Here is an 18,172-nt window from a genome sequence, read left to right as displayed (position 1 = left end):
CCTAACCACTTACATACAGCAGGGATATAAATAAAGCACCAAAAACCAGAAAATGACCCACATACATCAGAACCTTACACCATACACACTTATCCTTCACCCCCCACTTCTCCTCCCGTGTCCCACCACTTATTCCTCTCCTCTAACCAACCTATAAAAAAAGAAGTGTAGCATGAGGAGGCCAGTTCAGAAGGACACCAGGAGCCAGCCAGTAAGGCCACTGGCGTCATCTTTAAGGAACAAACACCCACGCTGGTGTGTGTGTGTGTGGGGGGGGGGGGGGTGTTAAGCCTGGACACGTGCACCGACCGCCTTTAAGTTTTCTGATGCGATGATCAACAAAGCGAAACAACGCCACATTTTACCCCTGAATAATTCCCCGGGAAGAAATACTGGTATGTTAGTGACGCCCAACACAGCTGTGTACACGGGGTGTGATGCCCGGGTTGACAAAGTACACGGGTTGCGATGCTGGGCCCAAGGGACACGGTAGGGAACACGGGTCGTGATGCTGGGTCAGAGGAACGTGGTAATGTACACGGGCCGTGAGGCGGGGTCAGATGAACACGGTAGTGTACACAGGTCATGATGCTGGTCAGATGAACACGGTAGTGTACACAGGTCATGATGCTGGTCAGATGAACACGGTAGTGTACAGAGGACGTGATGCTGGGTCACGTGGCCATAGACAGAGAGCGTAACGTTCAACACTTAACACGTCAGGGAAGGTATTGCGAAGGAAGACGAACAATGGCGTCTTGCGCTCCAGTTTTTCCCGCGCCATCGTCTGAGGTGGAGGCGGCGCGCCGGCCGGGTTCTTGGCTGCCACCTCTGGCGCCCCCGCCAGGGTAGTGCTGCTCAGTATCTCATTTTCTAAGAATATCATGAGAACTGGTATAAATCGATAACGACAGTGAGTGTGCGTGTTATCAGTCCTTCTTAATCCTCTGTCACTCTGCTCTATATATTTTTCCTGGCAATATCAGTCCCCACTACGCCGCGTTATCTGTCTTTCATGAAAGAGGGAGTTTGAGAAATCTAAGAATGTTATGATATTCAGTATTTTCAACAACAACAAAAAATTATTTTGTAGGTTGGTGTTTATTGTGCGTCACACCATGAAAATCTTTTTGATCAATTTCTCATCAATAAAGTTTTCAGTCACTTGCAATTCTGATGATGATCAGGTTGGTGAGGAGAAATGTTACATGGATCATAACAGTGTCGGACCCAATAGCATGATGAACTGGGGAAGAGAGGAACCAGTTTTCGACCAGGAGTGGAGCCGATGCATCCCTGTAGTGGTCGAGGGGTCAGCTCCTAACGCCAGCTGATTTATGAATATTTTCAGCGATGATGAAGTCTTCCAAAGATAAAGGAGATACAATAAGAACTCCTCCACGTACTGGGATATACGTAGAACGACCAGTGACAACTAGAGCATTAAAACTCCTCATGTTCTTAAAATCATAACAACTACGCTGGTTTGCAAAAGAGACTTTCTTTTTAATATTTTGCACACACACACACACACACACACACACACACACACACAATATAACCTCAACTAAGTCTGAAGTGCTTTTCAACGCCATGTAGCATTTTCTATTTCTTTTAACAGGTATGCATGACAAAGGTGTTTGTTGCAAGCGCTCATATACATTTTGTAAAGGCAAATTATATTAAAACTTGCCGTGCTGGAAAGTAAAATAAAACATGTTCAAAACGAATTTCTCTTTCCATAAACATCACCAGACAGAGGAAAACACACTACATTCATGATGAGAGACACAACTGTTGTAATAACCATTTAGGAACACAAGTAAGAGTTGCCAGCTTCACCAAGAAAGATGGAACCTTTAAGTTTTGCAACTCTATTTCTTGTGAGTTGCCTCAGGATCGACCCGTTCCACTAGCAACCGTAACCACCTGACATGAATATCCCAACAGTCTTGGTCAGAGAGAGAGAGAGAGAGAGAGAGAGAGAGAGAGAGAGAGAGAGAGAGAGAGAGAGAGAGAGAGAGAGAGAGAGAGAGAGAGCTGTTTCTGGGGCTAGTTGATTTCCATTCTTTTCTGCCATGATTCCATTGATTTAAATGATTCTTTCTGGCACAAAGCCATTCATATTACCTGATCAAATCATTTCGTTCATCAAGTTTCCCCTGACCAGTGCTTAACGTCATCCCACGGGCATGAAGCCCCACCTGAGGCTTCGTCGTCTCAGTCAGCGGAGGGAGCCTCCGAAAGGCAGGGGTGGTTCTGGTACACGACTTCAATCGAATGTGATACACGTCGCAGTACAGAGGAAAGACTGGAATACTCAATGATCATTTTGTTTATACCATATCCACACAAATTTGTCACACTCAGAAAGGAATGATCGAGATGGCCCGTTGGTTCCCTCCATACCACTGGAGCTCTGAATAACGAGCTGCTCCTCTTTTCACCAGACCGTCTTCGTAAATCTTCCTTACAAGACTCAACGACTGAAGCTAGAATATCATTTACTGAATATCATTTACTGAACTTCATGGTACTCAACTCTGTCTCATGAATGTGGCAAGATGTAAAGAATTTACCAATGATTGAACCAGGCGATACAGAAAAAATAAACAAACAGTTGCCCGGAAGTAATCATGCCCTATAAACATGCACCACAAAAATGACAAAACTTTCCACTCATATCAGACTTCAAAGAGTGGTGTTATTTTGTTATTTTCCTAACGGGTCGAGATATATAGAAAATGAATTTATGGTCAAGACTGATAGTGTGATGAAGTTAGTTTAGACGAGCGGTATTCATTACAACGGCTACATGCGGTCGCCACCTGTCTCTCCTGCGGCCCGAGAGAAAATATATAGCAAGTGAAAAAGATTATATGTAACTAGCAATCATAAGTAGAGGGGAAAATACTATGACTGGAATATGGCATAAAAATGTTGAGATTTGAATGAATTTCTTATGGACTAGGATACCTTTTGTTCTACGTTCTCATGTCTTTCCGGCCCGATCGAAATAATCTATTGCTTCAACTGCCCCTCATTATTATTCTAGTGAACACCAGCGACCTGGATCGTCAAGGTGGCGGTGTAAATAATGAGCGGGGCGTTATGTTCCCTTGTTCTGCCTGTGAGGATGTCAACTTGCAGTTTGTCAGTACAGTGACGATCCTCAAGTCTGCCTCTGTGGTGGTGTTAATACTGTTTATCTGCGTGTGGACAATACTCGAGTTATGTGGCACGTCACTATAGTTCGCCCGTGTTATGTAGTTTTTACTTTTCTTCCATTTTTAGAAAATTTTATTGACGTAGTGACGTCACTCCCGTCTGAGGCTCTGCAAGATTCGTCTCTCTGGTCGTCAGGCCAAGCTCGACTCCTCAGTGTCACTTCATTTCAAGGACACTAGCATATTTGGGCCCTCCATCACCACTCCCTCCCTTACCACCACCACTACCTCCCTCCCAGGCCTCTACATCCTCACTCACCACCACCACCACCACTACAACACCCTCCCTCAGCACCACTATTACTTCCCTCCCTAGTCACCACATCCTTGATCACAGCCACTCCCTCCCTCCCTGGTTATGACATCCTCTCTCACCACCACCACTCTCCCCACAACTAAGCTACAACACCCTCCATCAACACCACCATTACCTCCTTCCTTAGCCACTACACCGTCCTTCACGACCACCACCACCTCCTTCCTCCCTCCCTAGCTGCCACATCTCCCCTCACAATCAACATTCTCTTCCTTACCATCACCACTCTCTCCCTTCCTAATTTCATATCCTCCCTCAACACCATTTCCCCCCCTACCTGACCACCATATCCTCCTTCATCACCATCATCCCCTTCCTCCCTGGCTGCCACATCTCGTATCCCCACCGATCCCTCCCTCCCTGGCCACAACACCCTGAGTGGCAGATGACATTATTCATTGTTAGAACTATCTACCGCAGTAAGTTCCCTCTCTATACTTCCCATATTGGCAGCACAGCCTTCCCTCTCAACACAAGAATATGTCCAAGATAATATTTCACCCCAGCAGTCATCATAAAGTTTCAGGAGCACAGTGACGCCTGACATTTCACAAGCCACACAGTGTTTCATGAAAAGAAGGTCGGTATTTACTTCGCTAAAACATACTGCAGCTGTCCTACTTGTTTACCAAACTCATTCAGTATTATCCAACATTTTTTCATCTCAAGTACTTTATCGTTCACCCTTGCATTACCTACGATACATCAAACAACTCAACCACCATTTTAGACCTGCCTCGTGTCTCTTCCTGTGTGACTATCTCTCACCAATAACACAGTCCTCCCCGTCCCCTCCTGTGTGATTATCTCGTACCAACACCACAGTCCTCCCCGTCCCCTCCTGTGTGACCATCTCACACGAACACCACAGTCCTCCCGCTCCCCTCCTGTGTGACCATCTCATACCCACACCTCCCCGTCCCTTCCTGTGTGACCATCTCATACCCACACCTCCCCGCCCCCTCCTGTGTGACTATCTCGCACCAACACCTCCCCGTCCCTTCCTGTGTGACCATCTCATACCCACACCTCCCCGTCCCTTCCTGTGTGACTATCTAGCACCAACACCACAGTCCTCCCCGTCCCTCCCTGTGTGACCATCTCACACCAACACCAACGATCACTACACCCATACACGTTTGTCAGTCTCTCACCGCCACCATCACTCAAGTCCTCGACGTAGGCTCCTTCATGCGTGTCCGCCTCTCACCACCACCGTCCTCACAGCCTCTCCATGTTTGCCCGTCTCTCACCACCACCGTCCCCAACACCACACACTCGCCACATCTCTAATCTCACTGTTCTATTGACACCGTGATTCCTGGCCTCGCCATCCTCAACCCCGTTCCTTAAATAAATACAATGAAACACTTCGTCCTCTACGGGTACTCCCTCCTGCAAGTCCTTTCCGTGCGTCCTTCACCTACACACACAGACTCCAGGTCCTCAGCATTTCCTTCCCTCTAGCTACCTAATCTTTTCAATCTATCCCTTCATCGATTCTAGACTCCCCATCTGTGTTGTTCATCGCTATCTTACCACTCGAGAAGTCTCCACGTTGCTCTTTTTTTCTCTCCGCCTCTTCTTTATAATGGCTTCCTATTGTCACATCTTTCATCACATCTTTGTTAATTCCGTACCACAGTCATAACCAGACCTCGGTCATGGCTGGATGTCTCTGCAGTGTATCGTGAGGTCATGCTTTATTAATAAGATGTCGAACGTGGTTCGCCTCCTCTGCTTTGAGTGATCCCATGACTTTTCAAAAGAAATATGTCTCAGGAAGGGAGGTGAATTTGGTTTGTTTATATATATATTTTTTTTTTTTTTTTTTTTTTTTTTTTTTTTTTTTTATACTTTGTCGCTGTCTCCCGCGTTTGCGAGGTAGCGCAAGGAAACAGACGAAAGAAATGGCCCAACCCCCCCCCCCCATACACATGTACATACACACGTCCACACACGCAAATATACATACCTACACATATATATATATATATATATATATATATATATATATATATATATATATATATATATATATATAATATATATATATATATATATTATATATATCTTTCTTTCTTTCGTACTATTCGCCATTTCCCGCATTAGCGAGGTAGCGCTATGAACAGAGGACTGGGACTTAGAGGGAATATCCTCACCTGGCCCCCTTCTCTGTTCCTTCTTTTGGAAAATTAAAAAAAAAAAACGAGAGGGGAGGATTTCCAGCCACCCGCTCCCTTCCCTTTTAGTCGCCTTCTACGACAAGCAGGGAATACGTGGGAAGTATTCTTTCTCCCCTATCCCCAGGGAAAATATATATATATATATATATATATATATATATATATATATATATATATATATATATATATATATATATATATATATATTGGAAAGGATCACAATTTTGCGCGTGATCAAGTATAATCCTATGAGTCCACGGGGAAGATGAAACACGATAAGTTCCCAAGTGCACTTTCGTGAAATAATCACATCATCAGGGGAGATACAAGAAAGAAATATAACAGTCAGTTGATAAACAACGAAAAGACGTAGCTAGGACGCCATTTGGTCAACAAATGATTGTCCTGTCTTCAGCAATGGCGTCCTAGCTTTCACTTCGTTGTATATCAACTGACGGTTATATTTCATTCTTTTATCTCCCCCGATGAAGTGATTATTACACGAAAGTGCACTTGGGAACTTACTGTTTTATTTTCCCCATGGACTCATAGGAATATATATATATATATATATATATATATATATATATATATATATATATATATATATATATATATATATATATATTGCTTTGTCGCTGTCTCCCGCGCTAGCGAGGTAACGCAAGAAAACAGACGAAAGAAATGGCCCAACCCACCCACATACACATGTATATACATACACGTCCACACACGCACATATACATACCTATACATCTCAACGTATACAGATATATACACACACAAACATATACATATATACACATGTACATAATTCATACTGTCTGCCCTTATTCATTCCCATCGCCACCCCGCCACACATGAAATAACAACCCCCTCCGCCCTCATGTGTGCGAGGTAACGCTTAGAAAAGACAACAAAGGCCACATTCGTTCACACTCAGTCTCTAGCTGTCATGTAATAATGCACCGAAACCACAGCTCCCTTTCCACATCCAGGCCCCACACAACTTTCCATGGTTTACTCCAGACGATTCACATGCCCTGGTTCAATCCACTGACAGCACGTCCACCCCGGTATGCCACATCGTTCCAATTCACTCTATTCCTTGCACGCCTTTCACCCTCCTGCATGTTCAGGCCCCGATCACTCAAAATCTTTTTCACTCCATCTTTCCACCTCCAAATTGGTCTCCCACTTCTCCTCGTTCCCTCCACCTCCGACACATATATCCTCTTGGTCAATCTTTCCTCACTCATTCTCTCCATGTGACCAAACCATTTCAAAACACCCTCTTCTGCTCTCTCAACCATACTCTTTTTATTACCACACATCTCTCCTACCCTATTATTATTTACTCGATCAAACCATCTCACACCACATATTGTCCTAAAACATCTCATTTCCAGCACATCCACCCTCCTCCGCACAACTCTATCCATAGCCCACGCTTCGCAACCATATAACATTGTTGGAACCATTATTCCTTTAAACATACCCATTTTTTGATTTCCAAGATAATGCTCTTGACTTCCACACATTTCTCAACGCTCCCAAAACTTTCGCCTCCTCCCCCACTATATGATTCACTTCCGCTTCCATGGTTCCATCCGCTGCCAAATCCACCCCCAGATATCTAAAACACTTCACTTCCTCCAGTTTTTCTCCATTCAAACTTAGATCCCAAATGACTTGTGACTTGTCCTTCAACCCTACTGTACCTAATAACCTTGCTCTTATTCACATTTACTCTCAGCTTTCTTCTTTTACAAACTTTACCAAACTCAGTCACCAGCTTCTGCAGTTTCTCACACGAATCAGCCACCAGCGCTGTATCATCAGCGAACAACAACTGACTCACTTCCCAAGCTCTCTCATCCACAACAGACTGCATACTTGCCCCTCTCTCCTAAACTCTTGCATTCACCTCCCTAACAACCCCATCCATAAACAAATTAAACAACCATATATATATATGGAGACATCATACACCCCTGCCGCAAACCTACATTCACTGAGAAACAATCACTTTCCTCTCTTCCTACACGTACACATGCCTTACATCCTCGATAAAAACTTTTCACTGCCTCTAACAACTTGCCTCCCACGAAATATATTCTTAATACCTTCCACAGAACATCTCTATCAACTCTATTATATGCCTTCTCCAGATCCGTAAATGCTACATACAAATACATTTGCTTTTCAAAGTATTTCTAACGTACATTCTTCAAAAAGTATTTCTAACGTACATTCTTCAAAGCAAACACCTGATCCACACATCCTCTACCGCTTCTGAAACCACACTGCTCTTCCCCAATCTGATGCTCTGTACATGCCTTCATCCTCTCAATCAACACCCCCCCATATAATTTCCCAAGAGTACTCAACAAACTTATACCTCTGTAATTTGAGCACTCACTTTTATCCCCTTTGCCTTTGTGCAATGGCACTATGCAAGCATTCCGCCAATCCTCAGGCACCTCACCATGAGACATACATACATTAAATAACCTCACCAACCAGTCAACAATACAGTCGCCCCCTTTTTTAATAAATTCTACTGCAATACCATCCAAACTCGCTGCCTTGCCGGCTTTCATCTTCCGCAAAGCTTTTACTACCTCTTCTCTGTTTATCAAATCATTTTCCCTAACCCTCTCACTTTGCACACTACCTCGACCAAAACACCCTATATCTGCCACTCTATCATCAAACGCATTCAACAAACCTTCAGAATACTCACTCCATCACCTTCTCACATCACCACTACTTGTTATCACCTCCCCATTAGCCCCCTTCACAGAAGTTCCCATTTGTTCCCTTGTCTTACGAACTTTATTTACATACTCCTATTAGGAAGGTCTTGAGAGTAAAGCCAGGGGTTGGTGAGAGGACAAAAGCAAAGGAGTAGCACTACTCCTGAAGCAGGAGTTGTGGGAGTATGTGATAAGAGTGTAAGAAATTGATATAGGTAAATTGATATGGGTAAAACTGAAAGTGGATGGAGAGAGATGGGCGATTATTGGTGCCTATGCACCTGGTCATGAGAAGAAAGATCATGAGAGGCAAGTGTTTTGGGAGCAGCGAGTGAGTGTGTTAGCAGTTTTGATGCACGAAACCGGGTTATAGTGACGGGTGATTTGGATGCAAAGGTGAGTAATGTGGCAATTGAGGGTATAATTGGTATACACGGGGTGTTCAGTGTTGTAAATGGAAATGGTGAAGAGCTTGTAGATTTATGTGCTGAAAAAGGATTGGTGATTGGGAATACCTGGTTTAAAACGAGAGATATACATAAGTAAACGTATGTTAGTAGGAGAGATAGCCAGAGAGTATTACTGAATTACGTGTAATTGATAGACGCTATAAAGAGAGACTTGTGGATGTTAATATGCTGAGAGGGGCAACTGGAGGGATGTCTGATCATTATCTTGTAGAGGCGAAGGAGAAGATATGTGGAGGTTTTCACAAAAGAAGAGAGAATTTTGGGGTGAAGTGAGTGGAGAGAGTAAGTGAGATTGGAAAGGAGACTTACGTGAGGAAGTACCAGGAGAAATTGAGTACAGAATGGAAAAAGGTGAGAAGAAATGACGTAAGGGGAGTGGGGGAGGAATGGGATGTATTTAGGGAAGCAGTGATGGCTTGCGCAAAAGATGCTTGTGGCATGAGAAGCGTGGAAGGTGGGTTGATTAGAAAGGGTAGTGAGTGGTGGGATGAAGAAGTAAGATTATTAGTGAAAGAGAAGAGAGAGGCATTTGGACGATTTTTGCAGGGAAAAAATGCAAATGAGTGGGAGATGTATAAAAGAAAGAGACAGGAGGTCAAGAGAAAGGTGCAAGAGGTGAAAAAGAGGGCAAATGAGAGTTGGGGTGAGAGAGTATCATTAAATTTTAGAGAAAATAAAAGGATGTTCTGGAAGGAGGTAAATAAAGTGCGTAGGACAAGGGAGCAAATGGGAACTTCAATGAAGGGGGCTAATGGGGAGGTGATAACAAGTAGTGGTGATGTGAGAAGGAGATGGAGTGAGTATTTTGAGGGTTTGTTGAATGTGTTTGATGACAGAGTGGCAGATATAGGGTGTTTTGGTCGAGGTGGTGTGCAAAGTGAGAGGGTTAGGGAAAATGATTTGGTAAAGAGAGAAGAGGTAGTAAAAGCTTTGCGGAAGATGAAAGCCGGCAAGGCAGCAGGTTTGGATGGTATTGCAGTGGAATTTATTAAAAAAGGGGGTGACTGTATTGTTGGCTGGTTGGTAAGGTTATTTAATGTATGTATGATTCATGGTGAGGTGCCTGAGGATTGGCGGAATGTTTGCATAGTGCCATTGTATAAAGGCAAAGGGGATAAGAGTGAGTGCTCAAATTACAGAGGTATAAGTTTGAGTATTCCTGGTAAATTATATGGGAGGGTATTGATTGAGAGGGTGAAGGCATGTACAGAGCATCAGATTGGGGAAGAGCAGTGTGGTTTCAGAAGTGGTAGAGGATGTGTGGATCAGGTGTTTGCTTTGAAGAATGTATGTGAGAAATACTTAGAAAAGCAAATGGATTTGTATGTAGCATTTATGGATCTGGAGAAGGCTTATGATAGAGTTGATAGAGATGCTCTGTGGAAGGTATTAAGAATATATGGTGTGGGAGGCAAGTTGTTAGAAGCAGTGAAAAGTTTTTATCGAGGATGTAAGGCATGTGTACGTGTAGGAAGAGAAGAAAGTGATTGGTTCTCAGTGAATGTAGGTTTACGGCAGGGGTGTGTGATGTCTCCATGGTTGTTTAATTTGTTAATGGATAGGGTTGTTAGGGAGGTGAATGCAAGAGTTTTGGAAAGAGGGGCAAGTATGAAGTCTGTTGGGGATGAGCGAGCTTGGGAAGTGAGTCAGTTGTTGTTCGCTGATGATACAGCGCTGGTGGCTGATTCATGTGAGAAACTGCAGAAGCTGGTGACTGAGTTTGATAAAGTGTGTGAAAGAAGAAAGTTAAGACTAAATGTGAATAAGAGCAAGGTTATTAGGTACAGTAGGGTTGAGGGTCAAGTCAATTGGGAGGTAAGTTTGAATGGAGAAAAACTGGAGGAAGTAAAGTGTTTTAGATATCTGGGAGTGGATCTGGCAGCGGATGGAACCATGGAAGCGGAAGTAAATCATAGGGTGGGGGAGGGGGCGAAAATCCTGGGAGCCTTGAAGAATGTGTGGAAGTCGAGAACATTATCTCGGAAAGCAAAAATGGGTTTGTTTGAAGGAATAGTGGTTCCAACAATGTTGTATGGTTGCGAGGCGTGGGCTATGGATAGAGTAGTGCGCAGGAGGGTGGATGTGCTGGAAATGAGATGTTTGAGGACAATATGTGGTGTGAGGTGGTTTGATCGAGTGTTTGATCGAGTAAGTAATGTAAGGGTAAGAGAGATGTGTGGAAATAAGAAGAGCGTGGTTGAGAGAGCAGAGGAGGGTGTTTTGAAATGGTTTGGGCACATGGAGAGAATGAGTGAGGAAAGATTGACCAAGAGGATATATGTGTCGGAGGTGATGGGAACGAGGAGAAGTGGGAGACCATATTGGATGTGGAAAGATGGAGTGAAAAAGATTTTGAGTGATCGGGGCCTGAACATGCAGGAGGGTGAAGGGCGGGTAAGGAATAGAGTGAATTGGATCGATGTGGTATAGCGGGGTCGACGTGCTGTCAATGGATTGAATCAGGTCATGTGAAGCGTCTGGGATAAACCATGGAAGTTCTGTGGGGCGTGGATGTAGAAAGGGAGCTGTGGCTTCGGGCATTATCTTATGACAGCTAGAGACTGAGTGTGAGCGAATGAGGCCTTTGTTGTCTTTTCCTAACGCTACCTCGCACACATGAGGGGGAGGGGGACGTTATTCCATATGTGGCGAGGTGGCGATGGGAATGAATAAAGGCAGACTGTGAATTGTGTGCATGTGTATATATGTATATGTCTGTGTGTGTATATATATGTGTACATTGAGATGTATGGGTATGTATATTTGCGTGTGGGGACGTGTATGTATATACATATGTATGGGGGTGGGTTGGGCTATTTCTTTCGTCTGTTTCCTTGCGCTACCTCGCAAACGCGGGAGACAGCGACAAAGCAAAAATAAATAAATAAATAAATAAATAAATATATATATATATATATATATATATATATATATATATATATATATATATATATATATATATAGGCTGTATATATATATATAGGCTGATTAAAGTGATTAGTGAAACCAGGGACACTATAGAAAGTATCAGCAGTAGGCTGTGGGCGAGTGAACGCCAGGCGGGGCAGTTTATGGCACGCGTCCTGCAGTTTGAGGAAACGGGACCACAGGATTTCGGCAAAGATAGAAAAAAAAAAACTCAGTTACTAGGATGGTTAGTTAGGGTGGTGACGGTACACGACAGAAACAAATGTTTTCAAATAGCTGGGTGGGTTAGACGGGAAGGAAGAATACAGGGACACTGACCATAGAATGCTTCCAGGTACTGGATGACAAAATAAAGGATGAGCCTAGCTTTACTACCGTCGGGGACGGTTTGGAGAGGCATCACGCGAAACAGTCATACAACAGGAACAAAAGTAGGAAGAGACTTTGTTATTCAGTGGGTAAGCTAGATGACATGATACAGAAGGTACAGGATATGGCCAGGGACACTACAGGATATCGCAAGGGACAATACAGGTAGGTACAGATAACAAGGCTTCAGGTGGGTCAAAGGAAATCCTAGACAAGTATAAGATGGCTATAAGTAATCTTAAGGATAGCCTTTGGAAGGCTGTGGTAGGAGAACTACTGTATAAGCATAATAACTACGCTCGGGAACTACTATCTAGACATAATAACTATAAGTTAGTTACATGTTATGTTATGCATTCGTAACAGAGCTCAGAGCATCTGCAGGACCCAGGAGGTAGATCACAGTTGTGTGTGATAGCTTTAGCAGTGGTGGGGCCCGGGCCGGTTTGTTAAGGAATCCATGCATCAAATCAGCGTTGGTAGGGGTCACTTAAGGTATTTCAGTTTCAAAATAAATATTCTCAACAGACGAGGGAAACCATTCATAATAACACGCTGAGAGGCTTACATTTCAGTATTACCAGACTCAACTGGCTTTGTATTTGTAATCACTTGAAAATATTTTATATATCTCCAGTATCTCAATTTCAGCAACCACATCAGTCCTCTATATTTATGTAACATCATTATTATACAATCTCTAATTCTAAACCTGGGCAGTATATCATTATTAAATATAATATTCAAAACATATATTACATCTTTTGTTATCATCTTCGCAAAATATTTCATACTGCTCGACACACTTTCATATCCTTATGCCAACATGGGTTAAGTCATATCCTCGTACAATGATAAACTTCCATGAATTCTACTTCTTGCATGACACCACGTAATATAGCCCCGCTACCTTCTTTCATGTCTTCGCTTTCCCCCAGGTCCTCTCTACATCTACTAACTATATTCTTTTACTGTTCCATACGTTTGGGTGCGTGAGAGACTATATCCCTCTTCTCAAAGACATTATTTGCCACAGTATCAGCCAGTTAATTCCCTCCCACTCCAACATAAGTAAGTACCCGCAGAAATTTCACGTATCTTCACTTCCGTACTTTTTCGTTTTCTAAACTCCATCTACTTCCTCACTAAGCATATCCTCATCTGTATCATCCTCTTTCTTTCTGAGCTTCTCGAGTGTCCATTTGGAATCACTAATCATCAATATACCATTTTCAGACTCCACATATATCTCTTCTCTATTAGCAACTCATTGATAACGATTATGTCTGCCTGTGTTGAGATGGCTCCATTACCCAGTGTACCATATTTCCTTTCCAGTCATCCATTTCTCCATTAAACAAATTCCATTCTACTTCTCTTACTGCTTCCAGCACTCTCGTCGCTGTAACACAAGTAATCTTCCTACTTTCTGAAGCAACAACCTCCTCCAGCTCGACCGTCACATTCACGCTCTTACCTACTAACGTTACACAAGTCAAAATTCACACGACCTTCAGTGCTTTCCTCTTCACACTCAACGTCTGTGGTTATGACTGCGTCAGCACCATAATCTCTCATACAGGGTACACATGTCTTCATCCATTTCCCCTCACATCTTGATTCAAGCTTACAATTAATCTTTTATCCACGTCATCATCAAGAAAGACTCAGACATCTAAACTCATTTTCTCTTCCACTAAAAGAAAAAAAAAAAAAAAGATTCCCAGATCTAACATTAGTTTTCCAGATCATAACTTCACCAACATAACTCAAGACAATTATTTTCACGTTAGATAGATATAATGACCAACAATTATCGTTATAAAGTTAAACAGAAGTTGATAAAATATAAATGTGGCCAAATGCTTATCCATCTTTAAAGTTACAAGACACTAAGAAGACGACTACCAGAAACTGTTATGGCGAAGACTATTTACATATCAAAATCAAAGCCTGACCAGAACTTGAAAGACGTCTGTTACCGGTGAACACTGTTCCAAAATGACAAAATAATATGCACGTACTTCAGCTTCCCTCTTCTTCATAGAACAACGGTGAATATAATACCTCCCTAGGCACCCACAGGATGAAATTAGACCAGAATGTTTTTCAATTTATCCTCTACTGGAGAATATTCCTCGTCAGTATACTCTATATACGTCATGATCTTCCTTCACAGATATTATCATGTCAGGTGGCGTGCCGGAGGTGGACGGGGAGGAGCCATGTCCTACAATGTCCCTCCTCCACCTGTGTGCATTACCACCACCACCAGATAACCTCATCCCACACCATCTGTCCCGCGTACTGTGTCACCTTATCTTCCCGGTAGTCCAGCATCTTACTCGAGTTACCTTATTCTGCCAAACACACATATTCCTCCGTTGATACAGCTTGTCATTCACTCCCTTCCATACTCCATTCCTAATCCCAGCTCCATTTTGGTCTCTCAACTCCAATCTATGACTCTTGTTTCCTCACCCCCACCCCTTCCCCGGCTCCATCATGTCCTGTTACTTAATCCTGGCGTGACAGCCGGGGGGGGCACGACCCCCACACGCACTCAGCTTCAATAGCGAATATAATATTGACGAATGAGGGTAGGTTGTGACGTCTGAACAACATATTTGGGGTCACATGCGCCAGCTGAAAAATTTTTTTCTTTCAGTATGTATGGGATCGCAGTTGAGAGTTTACTCATATCATATATCAGAATCAATATGAAAGATAATTTATCCATTTCCAACATAAGGACAACTTATTTACATGACACCAAGATGGATGCCACAACGTGTAGTTCAACTATGCAACAATTCCCTTTCTGCTCAATATATTTCTGGTGTTTCATGAGGATGGAGAATGTAGCACCACAAGATATAACATCATAGCGACTTAAGTACAAACTGACTCTATTGTTTAAATCCAAAATAGATGACAAAACATTCCTAATTTTCAAATGTTTGACAATATATTCACTTTTGATTTTTTCTTTTTAACGATGACAGACCACAGACCATATATTTTGACGTGAGATGAACACAATGACTGACTTGTAATCATCACACACACCAGGCTAGCGTGATCTGGTTTGTGCAGGTGTCCCGGGCAAGTGTATTGTGCCGCTCATGCTCATCCTGTGAACGGTAGCGCAATAGGATTACAGGGGTCACAAAGGGTCTTGGTCAGACCCCAGTGGGATGATATTACATAAGATGTTACAATTCGTATTTCAGTACATACATTACATAGTTTCATATGGTAAGTTTAACCGACTAGATGCAAAATGTGGATACAGACTTAAAATTTCAGGCAGCCTGTATCACATGTGACCATCATAGCACATAACTGGGGTAAAATCCTACACAGGTTATATAACTGGTATGTCCATGTGACCCTCACCATGAAGGTATTCTGCTTCCATGATGATGAATCTAACTCTAAAAATGACACAAAAGTTCAGCCTAAATCTATCGCCTGGTATGATACAAACAGTATCAAACACAAGCTCTACTTTGTTATATTGACTGATAATGATCTATACATGAAATGCTTCATCATCATCATCATCATCATCATCATCATCATCCAGGCTTGTCACATTACTCCATATACTGTCCCCTCCAAGTGGAGTGATGTAGGTCACGCTCCCACTCCTACACTGCCAGCTGTCCAGTCCCACCCTACATGACCACCTCCAGGAGGCTCTGCTGAGGAGGCAGTATGATCAGTCAAGACTAGCAGGTACTTCCCACTCACCGTGCTCATACCATCCCCAGTCCTCCGGCTTCACATGTTCCCTACACCTCATCCACTACGTCACTTGCACGTAGACGACCATGTTGTGTATCTTGGCAGCTGCTCATGAAGGAGAAGCACTTATTGTTGTAGCACCCAAGACGTACTCATGGCTTCCCTCTGATGGAAGTGCTGCAGCATGTGAACATCCAGTTTTATCACCTGGCTGACCATCGTATGTATACACAGACTATGATATTCTCTCTGGCGTTCTCTCAAGCGGCAATTACGCGCAACTTTCTGCTGTTTGGACATCTAAATATCTTGGCCAGTTCAGTGCGGCAGCTCCCTTGCCCGGCCCACACATGCGGGATGTGTCGTCATACCCAAGGACAACAAGCATAAATACCACATCATCATCACACATGAAGCAAGTATCGTTCTGAAGACGGCAACACCCCAGCATTGTGGTGACATTTCGCACCAAGGGCGGGGTTCTGGACGGTAGTTCACGTCTGATGTGGTGACCTGTGAGTGCAACGTAGCAGTATGAGAAGGTCGGCGTCATCCACAACCGAGGGCAGCTGGGCTGGTCGTTCTGTCTGCAGCAGCAATGGTAGGGAGTCTGTATACCTAGCTCAGCATGCCCGCCAGCACCTTCTGTGTCACATCTCTGCTGTTCTAGGAGATCACTGGTCACCTTATACCTGCAACATGACTGGCATTATCTCTCCATATCTTGATCCACGATGACATGATGCCACGCAACTCTCCCGTCTAATATATATATACAGGATATCCACCTCGTGACACAGGCACATCAGTATGGCACCAACATGCAAAGTCCATCGCCCAGTGAAGCTCTATGTGCAAGACGAAGTGTGCAATTACTCTCAAAGTGATGACTGGGTGTCAATATAATGGTCTTACAATGTGTGGAGGGTCATACCATAGCCTGACTGAATGAGTGTAGACCTGAGGTCTTGATCAACACAGGGATCACTGCACACCGTCACATACCACACCAACCTACATCACCATCAGAGAACATGACAGTCATCTCTATCTGATGATAACTAGGTTATGAAATACTCTCACTCCATCATGCCTGTAAGGACTGTATCACTGGACATTTCACAGTGCAAACCCATCGTTCGTCCTCTCCCACCAGTGCTATGTATAATCGTCTGCCACAAGTGTTCACCCATCATCATCTGACACAACTGGAGACAAAGACTCTGTGTACGTTACTTCTGTACCACGACTGTCAGATACACATGTACCCAGAGCCGGCACTTACAAGTGACTGCTGCTGGCGTACGAACACTGTTGACAACTGCTTCGTAATGTGCTGTAACGGGAAGATCAGATGTACATGATGAAAGCTTTTATGATGACAGTGTTGCCAGCAGGAGAGACCCAGCTCCATTATACGAGGGGAAGGCGTGTGTCAGCCCAGCTTCATCATACCAGGGAAGGCGTGTGTCAGTCCAGCTCCATCATACCAGGGAGGCGTGTGTCAGTCCAACTCCATCATACCAGGGGAGGCGTGTGTCAGCCCAGCTGTATCATGCCAGAGAAGGAGTGTGTCAGCCCAGTTCTGTCATGCCGGAGAGGCCGTTTGCTTGACCAACTCCATCATGCAAAGAAAGACGTCTCTCAGTCCTGCTCCATCATGCCAGAGAAGACGTATGCCAGCCATCATGCTTGAGAGGGAGTGGGCCAGCCATCATGCCTGAGAGGGAGTGGGCCAGCCGTCATGCTAGGGAGGGAGTGTGCCGACCATCATGCTTGAGAGGGAGTGGGCCAGCCGTCATGCTAGGGAGGGAGTGTGCCAGCCATCATGCTAGGGAGGGAGTGGGCCAGCCATCATGCTAGGGAGGGAGTGGGCCAGCCGTCATGCTAGGGAGGGAGTGTGCCAGCCATCATGCTAGGGAGGAAGTGTGCCAGCCATCATGCTAGGGAGGAAGTGTGCCAGCCATCATGCTAGGGAGGAAGTGTGCCAGCCATCATGCTAGGGAGGGAGTGGGCCAGCCGTCATGCTAGGGAGGGAGTGTGCCAGCCATCATGCTAGGGAGGGAGTGTGCAGACCATCATGCTAGGAAGGAAGTGTGCCAGCCATCATGCTAGGGAGGGAGTGGGCCAGCCATCATGCTAGGGAGGAAGTGTGTCAGCCATCATG

The sequence above is a fragment of the Panulirus ornatus genome, chromosome 3 (assembly GCF_036320965.1).
Source record: "Panulirus ornatus isolate Po-2019 chromosome 3, ASM3632096v1, whole genome shotgun sequence".
In the NCBI taxonomy this organism is placed as follows: domain Eukaryota; kingdom Metazoa; phylum Arthropoda; class Malacostraca; order Decapoda; family Palinuridae; genus Panulirus; species Panulirus ornatus.
This window is presented reverse-complemented; position numbering follows the sequence as displayed.